This window comes from Cupressus sempervirens, chromosome 7 (assembly GCF_028749045.1).
Source record: "Cupressus sempervirens isolate cs-2001-9-10 chromosome 7, ASM2874904v1, whole genome shotgun sequence".
NCBI classification, from domain to species: domain Eukaryota; kingdom Viridiplantae; phylum Streptophyta; class Pinopsida; order Cupressales; family Cupressaceae; genus Cupressus; species Cupressus sempervirens.
The window spans coordinates 364,248,093-364,261,401 of record NC_143124.1 but is presented as its reverse complement, the minus strand read 5'-3'; positions in this window follow the sequence as shown (position 1 = coordinate 364,261,401).

The window sequence follows — 13,309 nt, the reverse complement described above, 5'->3', positions numbered from 1 at the left end:
TCTGCAATCTACATCAGCACTATAATCAATGCCAGTGTAACCCCTGTACCACCTATATCTGGGGTAATGTATCTCAAAACTAGCCCTAGCACATAGAAATAGATCTTCCTCTCTACTGTCATGCGATCCAAATGCTTTTCTAGTGCGAACTATCCCCACCGGATCCTATAGTCAACTCTAGGCCCCACCATCTCTGTACAACTACCTCTACTATCATCTCTCTAGTCGCCATGACCGGTGTCCCCTACAATGGCAGTCTAAATTTTTGATACACATCCTCTAGCATCACCATCATCTCTGCCATTGATAGGTGGAATGTCACTGTCTCATTGTGCCATCTCTCGCATAGTGCTGTGACCATCACCATGTAAGTGCAGGTATGGGGAAACTTTTCTATGTAGCCTAGTCTGATCACCTCAATCCATGCCCAATTGATCGATTTCAGCTTCTCTCTTGTGCGCAACACTATTGCTTGCCGCTCCCATGACACTAATGCATCCAAGGACCACTACACACAACCAAAACCAATCCAAATGTCAGTTTTCTATCTCCTTTTTTATCCTCCCACCCTCCCTTTCCTCAACCCCAAATTTTTCTATCTTTATTCTGCAAAACCCTTGTTCCCATAGACTCGCATTTTTGCAAAGCCTACATGCTCATGTTCGCACAGAACTATATTCCAGCAAGATCGCGATATTGACCTTGGTATTTCACTTGACCTTTTACCCTGTTCACACTATTGCATTCCTATGGTAGCTACACCTGGCAATCTCACTGATCCTTGGTCCCGCAAGATCGTGTTCTCCCATTGTGCCCATATTCCCACTTTCCTGCTATGCAAAGCCCTTAAACTATGGGTACACATTCCTGCTACATGAATCGTGTTCCTCTTGGTGGGAACACAATCCCACCAACTCTACCCCATTCTCACATAATTTCCCATTCCGTGATCGCTTTCCCACAATAGACTATTTGGATCCCCGCACATCACCCACTTGAAACTACTTTTGTGGGATCATGATCCCATTGACCTCACTCGTGTTCCTGCTGGACCTTTTCCTGCGAGATTGCATTTTCACTTTCATGGGAATGCCCTAACAAATTCATCCACAAAAATCACAAAGAGGTTTTAGACCCTACTGATCGATCGGGCGTCCCTCATACTTGTACTCTTCACACTATGTTTGCTCCGTGCTCTGGTCACCCAATATCTGCCATCGTAATCTCCAGTGTAGAGCTCCTAACCAACAATATCTCCTCCTCAATTTGACTAAAACTAACCCCTTTTGGCCCCCTCTTAGCCACTTATAGCCCACCCAAGTACCCTGGCTACCCCTCTCGGTCATCTAGCACTCCAGTTTTCCTACCCCTTTGCTTTTTTTCCTTTGTTTTCTCTTCTTTTATTTGTTTTTCCCTCTTCTACACCTTCTAGGCCCTTCCCAGCTTCCTATTTTTTTGTCAAGACATCATCGTGTCACTTTTTCTTGCCCTGTCGCCTTCTTGAGGGGGCATCATGCAGTCCATTCTCTCCTCTTCTACTCAATACTGGGGCAACTATGTTGCTTTAAAAAGGCTTCTTCATGTCTTTTATGTTTGAACTTCTTTGAAATAGTGTTGTTTCAACACTATGTCAAAGAGGGGCAAAATGTAGACACCTAAATCTAATTACATCAATAGTTAATCATATTTAGTCATCTCCTAGGACATTATTGATTAAATATTTACTATTTAATTAATTAATCGTCATCCCCTAGTTAATTAATTTATTTAATTAACTATAGTCCAATTGATAAAATCAAATGATCACCCAAAATCAATTTATCAATTAAATCCCTATTCCTCTATTAAATTGGATAAATCATCAAATCTATTCAATTTAATTCCATACTCCTATTTTATTGAATAAAAAATTTAATAAAATATCCAAAATCCTAAGAGCCTCTCTAAACCATATCCTAACCCCTAATCCAACCCATTCACACATACTAACCTCACTCAACCACCTAACTAACCCATCCCATCAAAGTAAAATTACTTAGCCACCTAACCCCCCTTCTAAGCTAATCCTAACCCTCTTTTAATCATGTGCACAATCATAAACATGGGTTAAGATTTGCTAACCCAAGCTAAAGTCAACAAATATCTTCCCCTCACCCTCCAACATAAATGACCCTCAAATATCTCTTACACTCCTCTTAATGTCTCTTACACCTTCATTAATGAGTCTTGCATACTCAACCACCCTCATCAAGCCTTTGAATAACCCTTATCCTATCCTCTCACACTCATCCTCCTTATGACAAGTGTCACCTCCCCATTAGTGCTAAACTAGGACAATCATTGTGCTCCCTTTTGAGTGCATCCTGACCCTCCCTCACCATCTCATCATCTTGACATCTTGACCCTCCATTCCTCCAACCCTTGGCCTATGAATTGAACCCTCTCCCTTCACTAAAATCATCCATCCTCCATGCAAAGTTATAATGATATTTTGAGAGTGCACACACTACCAAAATACGATTATAATGCCAAAATCACTCCATGACTCCATTGTTGTAACCTTATCTCACTCACCCCATCCATCCATTTGAAGCTTAAGCTATACTTGTGAGCACACATACCTTAAATCTGGGACAAATCTATTGTATCATTGTGTTATACCATTTGGAGCTTACCATTCTTGGTTTGCCTCCATTTGTGGTAATAACAAATTAGTCCTATCTTAAGTGTTTACTCATTTTATTATTGTTAATGCTTTCCTTAATAGCTAGTATTCGTGTTACACTACTAAACTAGGTGATACACTAAGGACGTGTCTCATTGGTCCATCTAGCTGACTAGGTATACAGTCATGCAGAATTTTTAATCACCATAGATTTAAACAAGATCAAGGGAAAGGGCTTGCCTACAATATGGAATTGCTTGACTTTTAAATAATGTTGGAAAGTGCCTTTGTGACATGTGGCAAAGTGGGACCAACCCTTGAAAGGAATGCTGGGTCATGCCATGCTAGAAAGGTCAGATGAAGTAAAGCGTGCTCATTGGTAGTGGGTGACAACTATGCCAAGTTGGAAGCAGTGATGTCATGGGTGCATAAACTTTAAATGCTACATTTGGATTAGTCAAAGAGTGTTGGTTAAAAGATGATATTTTATTGGTTAAACTAGCTGAGTGAGCTATCATAGAAAAGGATTTTGGCTCACTTTCAATTTGGGCAAGATTGACAGAGAGCACATGCTCACAATAAGAAGTTGCGGGAATTTTAAATAATGTGGGCATGCACCCTTTTGACACGTGATTGAGTCCTTTGAAATTTTGAAAGCTTTTTGTGTTTTCAAATGAAGTCATCTAATCATTATAGGATCAATGGGTGAAATTCAAATTTGAAGCACAAACATAAAAATAATGGCTACAAGAGTTAATATGATTTAGAGTTCTTTCTTCGATATTAATGCATATGTATAACATGAAAATTTACCATTACTGAGTCACAAAATTGCAGATTTTCTCAGCACGAAAAGACTTCCAAAGCTAGGGCATGGAATTTCATAGTGATTTCAAAAAATTTACAAAGAAAGTTACGAAGGAATTTCCTGGGAAACTTTTAGCGGGTAAGTAATCTATAAAGTTACTAAAAATCTAGAACTGGGTGTTTGGGAGTTTTAAAATTTTAAAAGATGACTCCATAGAAGGAATTTTTTGGGGAAACTGATTACTTAAAAAGGGTTGTGCCTGATGATTTCCTGGAAGAATTTCCCTTATCAGTACATGAAATAACTAAAGGAAGGGAGCTCATTCCTAAGAACCCTAGGGTAGTTGTCGATGAGGGTTTCTATGATAGGGCCAATTGGATAAGAGATGCCCAAGTGTCTATTGAGGGTTTGCAATTGTTCAAAAAATGGTTTTCAAAAAGGAATTTAGATACCCCCATGAGCAATGTCTACAAATTCAACATTGGAAGATTAACAGTCTCTATAGTTTTCTTTGATAGTGATCTATTGACTGACCTGGCTAAGAAATATGATCCTATTACAGGGTGGGTGAAGAATCATTCTGGAGTGAATCTTTTTAGGGTTTTCCCTGAGCTGATCAGTGAGGTTTTTAATCTCAACCCTAACTACACTATGCATGAAATCATTGATATGGATGATTTGCAAGCAAGATATGATGCATAAAGAATATATTTGAGGATAGGTCCATTGCAAGAGCATGCTACAAAATTTGGGACTTTGTCTGTGATCACAGCTAGTACCCTAGAGCCATTGCTAAGAAGACATTTCAACCTTAGAGCTCAAGTATAATATTTTTCTCTTTGCAAAATCTTTGGGATGGATGAAGCTGATCAAATCCCAGTCTCTATTGTCCTTGTCATGGCTAAAAATCTTCAATTTGGAATGAGCACTATTCTAGATTTTGCTACTTTTCTTGCAAAGGAAATTCACAATGGTTTGGTGGGGATAGCAAGGGGAAAAGTGGATAAACCTTTTTGTTGGTTTTCATTGCTCTTGTATGTATGTTTGTATAAGGGACTTGCATTCTTTCCTAAGGATATGGAGTTGGAAACAACTAGGAATGGAGAGAGAAATCCAGTACAGTTATGGAGTGTGGATATGACCTTAGAAGCCACAGATGCTAGTTATGTGAGGTTTGACAGATAATTTACATCAAATCTTAGATTTCTCTTGAGAGGAGACATCCCTAGAATTCCACAAGCATTGTTAGAATTGGTCAGACCCAAGGACCATGCAAAAGGGCTACTTGTTAGTCATAATTAGGGGGATATAATTCCCTATAATGTTTCAACAATAATAAGAGTATATGGCTTTTTGGGAAAGCCTCATGTGCTACCATTTCATGTGCCCTTGAAGATAGGAATAGTTGAATCGTTATGGAAAATAGGCACTGTTAATGTGGCATATGATTTTGTCTTTGTAAGGAAAGGGTAAAAGCATTTGAATTTGTTCTTAGATAGATATAACATGGTAAAATCTCATGCCAGGTTTATTGATCCTAAAGCATTCTATGACCTCTTAAGAGAGAGAATAAAAGCTTCCTGAATGATGCAAAAAGTTTACTTCCTAGAGGATGTAATTAGAAATGTTTTTAGTTTGCAAGAACAAGAATTGAGAAAGGAGAAATGGATATTATTTAGCAAAAACCTAGAATTCATTAATGCTTTTGACCCCCATTATGATCCATTGAAAGATAAGAAATATCTGGGAGCCAAGATGCAAGCGTTAATGAATAATTTTTCTTTGATAATACAAGCCATGAATGAGAAGAAGGATGCATATGTCAAGGCTTATCTAGACAAGGTTGTAGAGGTGTAGATGAGAATAAATAGTAGAAATATGGTGTCTCCTAGTCAGTATACTTTGCATAATAGAGCATGATATGTGATGGTTAAAAATGTGCAACAGGTTCCCCTGCAGGAAAGGCCAATGCTAGAAATCCCACCTATAGTCATTGCTCCAAAAAGACCAAAATTAGAGCAAGGGTCTTCTTCTAAAATGGAGCAATATTTTCCAAGCCAATCTCTAATCAAAATTGATGATGATGTAAGGAAACTTGGCAATAAAGAATATAACCGTTTCCACATAACCCATAATAGATTTGAAATAAACATGGAATTAAAATCCACATGAAAGAGAATAGACAACATACCCACAAAATGTGACACAAGATATACCCTGGGAAACCCTCATTGAGGGAAAAACCCAGCCTCCAAAAGCATCCATCACCATGTATTATTCAAAAAAAATACCATTTCCATACAACCATGGAAGCCTTCATGGCCATAGCCACAACCGAGCAAACTATGTGAACAAGCATGAATCCACACATCCCATGCCATGCTTTCAACCTTCACAAATGCTCCCTTGGCTAACCTGTCAAGCCTTGTTCCGCTCAACTCTTGCCTTTTGTCTTCTCCTTGTCACTCTTACTCTGTCTGCAACAACTACCCTTATGGCTGCTTATATAGTAGCAAGTCCCACAAAACTACCGAGTGGTATTACATAAACCATGTGCTACCTAACCCACTGACCCCACATTTAATGGGCATTTAATTCTTTTCCCCAATATTAAATAATTACATGAAATATTTTCACAATGTTACAATACAACTCATCAAGAATATTCCATGAGAATCTTTACATGTTGCACATCCATATAGGTACAACATTACATAATAAAATAAAATATAACAATATTATGCAATGTTTGCAACACCCATTATCTCAACGATCTCCCACTTGTTGTATACATTACATAGGGTCAATCTGTAGCCACACAAATGGACAAGCGAACAATCCCTCCTAGCACATCCATCATCATGGATCAAAATACACCAAGTGCTCCATCTTGGTACCCGCAACAAAATCAAAGTATCCAGCATCTCAAACATGAATGATCTCACCTCCTATTATGCCACTCCCACTGGACATACATAGAAGCTATCCAAAAGAGAAAACCACCCAACTTGTTGCATTAGAAAATCATAAAATCCTATAACAACTAAAATTCCAAGCACAAAAAACTTGATCCAAAGGTAATCACATGTATCCGTAGTTGTCAAAATATCCATAGCTGAAATAGCACCCACAACAAGTACCAAACCCATCCAACTGTCCATACCTCAAAGGTATAACAAGTGAATCTTATATCACTGACACATCCAATCTATAACCTGCAATCACAAGCCTCAAGACCAATACCTACCACATATATACCAAGAAGGTCCCACTACAAAAGATAATGTCAAATCTATAACCAATCCACTCAACACATCTCAAAGAAGTGAATCCATGTAGTATCAAGGACATCCATAATACATAATCCAATATCTTGCAAGAATAACTCTCATAACAAGTCTCCAATAGTCTCCCAAATTCTCCACAACTAACAGAGGAAAGAGATAAAGTAATAACCATTCATCTCTCACATGACATACATGAGCACAAACCAGTGATCACAATCTCTAACCAATCTCAAATCCAATGTAGTCAAAAATGAACATCCAAAAAGATAACCAAGACTAGAGACACCATGCAAATCATAACCTGTATCATGTCCTTCTACACACACCTCTAGATGTAAATTGTGCAAGTATGATCTCCTCCATAAAACCCCATCAAGAAGCCTCAACAACACCCAAACCATACCATATAACTAATCATGGATGTAAGCCTCTCACAAGAAGATCAAACTCAATAAAACCATTCCTAAACCAAGGAATAACCTTCCTAATCAAAGGAATATGCCCAATAAAACCATCTCCCAAACTCAATCAGCATAACAACATATGCACATGGAGATAACCAATGCTAAACCATCTCTCAAATGAACCCTCCAGAACTAACTCATGTACCATAGCTCAAGATCCATATCCATGAAAGACAAGCATAAATATAATGCAACTGAGAGAAACAATGGGCTATACCTCTCAAGTAGCAAACCGCCGAGTAGACCAAGAGTGGGGAATGAGAATGCTCATCAAGATACCCAAGTCTCCAACCAAGAATCATCTAAGAACAATCTCCTCTCAAGTCCATATCAAGTGACTGCCCCTCGGACTTCCTTCTGAAACCATCAACCATCCCAACAAATACTTCTCTAATCCAAGAGAAATCAGCGTCACCACCATCTCTAAGTATCCATGAGCACCTATAACCAATCAATCCATGCCAACTCCAAATGCAACATAGCAATATCATGAAGTATCCAACTTATGATTAGTGTACTCAATACCAAGAAACTAAACCAAGATCAATGTCAAAGTTCCAACCAAGGCCTTAGGAACATAAACATGATAACATGATCTTACCATCTCAACTAAAGAGATAACATGCTCCATATGAACACACTATAACATGTCACAACTCTAAACACGTATCAAGAGTATACCATGACATAATAATGAAACCATCCTCATACCAAGGATAACATGCCAAATAAAAACATAAACCACACCTTTGCCAAGAACCCTGTGAGTCCTCAAGATGCAACCATCTCCATATACCATGAAGAAAAACCATCTCCACACACCATGAAGAAAACCATCTCCACATACTAGGAAGAACCATCTCCACACACCATGAAGATAACCAAGAACTCCATGAGTCCTCAAGATCTAACCATCTTCAAACACCATGAAGATAACAAGTGCACCATGCAAATGTCAAAGACGCTTCTGCAGCAACAGGATCTAAGAAAAACCTCCAACATCTGCAAACACTCAATAAATATATCAATGCCAAAAAAATCCCACTCAACCATGGTACCAAGTCACCAATGGCATCATAAAATCCATCTCCTACTTGAAGATCCAAACCAAACCAGGAACTAATCCTACACTATCACCCCATCACTGTCACAAGCTCCCACTAAACCGTGTATCCAAGCTATCCATGAAATCATGATGAAAACCCATCCTCTAACCATGAGAATCAACCGAGGCATCAAACCATCAAATAAATCAAAGTGCACATCATGAGCTCCTCAAAAGAAAAACCAAATAGCCATGATCCTCAACCAAGAAGATATACCACCATAACCAAATTAGAAATCCAAGCTAATGAACATCAAGGATGTACCTGTATATCCAATCATGTCATGCCAAAATCCATGACACCATGATCACATCCATGAACCGAGCATCTGGCTCTCAAAGTGTCCAACCTATCAGCATAAAATAGTCAACCGCAATCCTCCGCCATGACTATATCTGGTAACAACATCTCATCCCTTCTACATGAAGAAAATAGTAAATCATGTGACTTAGGGCATAGACAACCCAAATCCAAGCCACCAATCTGAATATGCATCAATAATGAAAGATCAATGGGCAAAGACAACCCATAACCAAGCTATAAATGCAACCTGTAAGTATAGACCGCTTACAACACTACACAACTTGTAGATCCAACAAATCATCATGCATATCCAAACCAAACACTGATAACCATATCATCATGAGACCAATCTGAAATATGAATTGAGTATACAATGACATCAAATCTTAAATCTCCAATGCAATAAACTCACAATGTTACCATAGTCAAAATATACCTATAAACTGTTCAGATCAATATATCAATAAATAAATCATGCCAAACTTGCACTAAATCTGAACCAATGTGTAGAGCTCTCCAAGAGCTTTCCGTTGACTACTCGAAGTCCAAAATCCGACTCCGCATGCCCAAGTTATGCCCTAATCTGTGCTCAAAATAAATAACATCTGACTTTAGGGCTCTGAAAATCTGACAGAATTTTAAAATCACAAAACCAAACCTACACCATGTTGTAGTGCTCTGAATTAGCTTTTCAATGCCTATAAGAACTTTGAAATCCGATATTCTGAGAGAAAGTTATGGCCATTTTACTAAGACATTATTTTTACCATTTTTAGTACAATTTTTCATTTTTAATTTTTTTTCAGTGACAAAAATTCCGACGGGATTAAATTTGACGGCCATCATGGGTTGAAACCAAAAAAATCTTTCATTTCCTCTGAACATGGCCAAACTAGTGCATATTAGATATCAAATTTTATGAAAATGTTGACCCGGATCCAATGGTGAGGTCTGTTTTTACCTAGGAGGTCATTTATGCAAGCTACCCCCCAAAACCCTCATTTAAATGAAACATCCAAAAATGTTTTTTGTCCAACAATTTCATATGCCCAAATCTTTTAACATCCCATCATAACAAAAAACCCAAAGTCCTCAAATCTGCAATAAAACATTCATATATCTTGCCCTTTTCTTTTATCCTCTCATGAATTCCCATGGATTCAATCTAGGGTTACAATAATAAAACCATAGCTCTGATACCACTTGTAAGGAAACTTGGCAATAAAGAATATAACCATTTCCACATAACCCATAATAGATTTGAAATAAACATGGAATTAAAATCCACATGCAAGAGAATAGACAACATACCCACAAAATGTGACACAAGATATACCCTGGGAAACCCTCATTGAGGGAAAAACCCAGCCTCCAAAAGCATCCATCACCATGTATTATTCAACAAAAATACCATTTCCATACAACCATGGAAGCCTTCATGGCCATAGCCACAATCAAGAAAACTATGTAGACAAGCATGAATCCACACATCCCATGCCATGCTTTCAACCTTCACAAATACTCCCTTGGCTAACCTGTCAAGCCTTGTCCCGCTCGACTCTTGCCTTTTGTCTTCTCCTTGTCACTCTTACTCTCTCTACAACAACTACTCTTATGGCTACTTATATAGTAGCAAGTCCCACAAAACTACCAAGTGGTATTACATAAACCATGTGCTACCTAACCCACTGACCCCACATTTAATATTGGACATTTAATTCTTTTCCCCAATATTAAATAGTTACATGAAATATTTTCACAATGTTACAATACAACTCATCAAGAATATTCCATGGGAATCTTTACATGTTGCACATCCATCTAGGTACAACATTACATAATAAAATAAAATATAACAATATTATGCAATGTGTGCAACACCCATTATCTCAACAGATGAAACATCTCTAAGAGAGCAACTTAGACAAATTGGTGGGGAGGGAGATGTAATTGTTACCTCCATAGATTTGGAGATTGGAGAGCCACAAGAACCTCCTACACCTTCCTTGGATTTAACAGTTGTTGATTACCAAGGTAAGGAAATTGATCCAATAGTTTCCCAAGCCTCAGAAAGATTTATTAATGATGAAAATTTTGTGAAATCTAGGGCATTTGCTCAATTTTTATGGAGGCTAAATATAGGAAATTTTTAGAAGACTTATGAAAAGATAAAGGTAGAACAACTTGATAAATCAGATTCTGCTATTAAGGAGGAGGTAAAGGCTAAATTTTTGAATGATTTTTTTCTCAATTTACCCCTAAGGCTGGTAGGCAAGTAATTAGATAGTCAAGAGTCCTTTTTTTTCCAGAATGGGATATAGTGAACACCATGGTTTTTGATTCAGTAAGGAAGCAAAAGGATGTCCAATTCAAAATTGAAGAAGAGGTCTTACAGGCTCATAGAGGAGTCAAATTTAGTGATGATCATCAAGCTCTTGATATTTGGTCCATTGAAAAAAGGGATAAGACTAGGATGTAGGAAATTTCTACTGCAAAGCATACTAGTGCATTGATAGTGTTCCAAGTTGGTGAGGCAGGTAGTAAAAAAAAATTGGAATGGCCTCAAAAATGTTAAAATTTGGCAGTGTTGAATCTAGTCAGGAAGAAGATAGATTTTCTCAACTCAATGCTAGGGGTATGCAGATACGATCATTAGAGAAATAAATATCTCAAATGGAGAAGGTACTTGGGAAGAGAAAAGTACAAAAAACTAGTAAACCAAGGATTGTGTACCCTCCATGGCCTCTTTTTGAGCCTTTTAAATCAACTCCAATTGTTGAAATACCAGACACCTTAGAAAGGCCACCATTCTACACTACAGAAGAATTTGAGGAAGAAAAGAATAAATTATATGCATTGCATATGGAACTAAATGATCAGTATGAAGAAAAATTGAGGTAGGGTGTCATGTATTTGGTAGATAGAATTGAATGGCCATCAGTTTTTGATTTTTTATCGAGGATTGCAACCATCAGGGATGAACTGGAGAAAAATGAATCTACATTCAAACCCCTTATGCAAAAATGGATAGAAAGAAATAAATATATCACTATTATGTGTATATCTATCATTCAACTACCATGTCATCAAATAGAACAGATCTTTGATTTGCTAAATAAATTGCAAGGATTTGATGAAAAACAAGATTATTTTCAACAAAGATTAATTATTTTCTTTTCCAAGTATGTTGTAGAGAAATTTGATTTATTTCCCTATGCTCTAAAAAGTGTTGATAAAGTGAAAGAAAAAGAGGAATGGAAAAGAAAATTAGATGAAATTATTTTTGAAAGGATGAATAAAATTATTAATGAAAATAGTCATTTTTTATAGGCAAGGGAAAATGAGGAGTTGGTAAAAGTATAGTTATTTTATAATGATGTCAATAAAAACCTTGTTGATATTGAAGCAATTGCAAATTCTTTAATAACTATACAAAGAGAGGTTCTAAATTTTGATTGGCCAGATGACACTACTTACAATGAGTGGAAGGAAAAGTTTATGTCTATAGAATAGAAAGTGGGAGATGATGAGGTGGAGGATAATGATGAAGAAAAAGGTAAAAAAGTAGAAGCCACCTCTGTTATTGATGATAAAGACAAAGAGAATCCTCAGGTAGCAGGAGATGACTCATCACTCTCACATTTGATGGCCACCTACCCTGAGGAACTAGAATGCTAAAGGAATTTGATCGTAGTATTTTTGTCTTTCCAAAAGGAATAATAGAAGTGGACCCACGAAAGGATTTTCAATGTACTAGTCTTTCTATTATTCACAATTTTTTCTTGTTGTGATAAGTGTATATAAATATCTCTTGTAAAGGACACTTGTCAATTTCTCTTAGCCTAAAGCTTGTTGCATCTCACATTATTTAAGTGAGATTCAAGGGCTAGAGAATGCTTCAAGTTTCTAATGCTTAAGTGATATACTTAGTTTCTTTTCGGTCCAAGGTTGGAGCAAGTATTATGATGTATTTTCTCTATTAGTTCCTGAGAATACTTTAATATAGAATGATCTTTGTGTTTCTTTCTTCCTAAGGTCATTTTGAGTTCACTGCAAGTGTATACAATTTTCAAAGAAAATGAATACAAATTATGAGCTATCCCCGTATTAATTCTTTTTGAATTTTGTCTCCTTTTGTTTACTTGGTTGTCTTGATATTGTATGAGTAAAAGCTTGTGCAATTGAATGCAATCCATTTAGGTTGTATATCTATTCACCATTCTATTAGTTTAATGGATTAAGTAAAAGCTTTGATGAATTTGATAAGGTTTCTACAGTAGTAGGAAGGATGTTTTGAATGATGAATTTTGATAAGAATTGCTAATAATCTTTGCTGTAAGGAAAAAAATTATATCTATGGATTTGTAGTAGACTCTAAAGCCTAATGGATTAGGTACTAGTCAAAATTGATTCATCTAGAAGAGAAATATGTCATAAATGGGTTTCAAATACAGAATTATAATCAATTTTACTTTTATTTCCTAAAGACTTTCAAAGTTGGTCGATACTTGTTTGCATAGAATGTATTAGCTTCAGTTAGCTGCTATTACTAAGAACATGTGTAAATCCATAGAAGTATTTTGGCCAAATCTATTATATGGGATGGGTTTATCAAATTGTCAAGCATTATGCATGTATTCGAGGATTTGAGATGAGAATCAGAATGAAACTAAAAT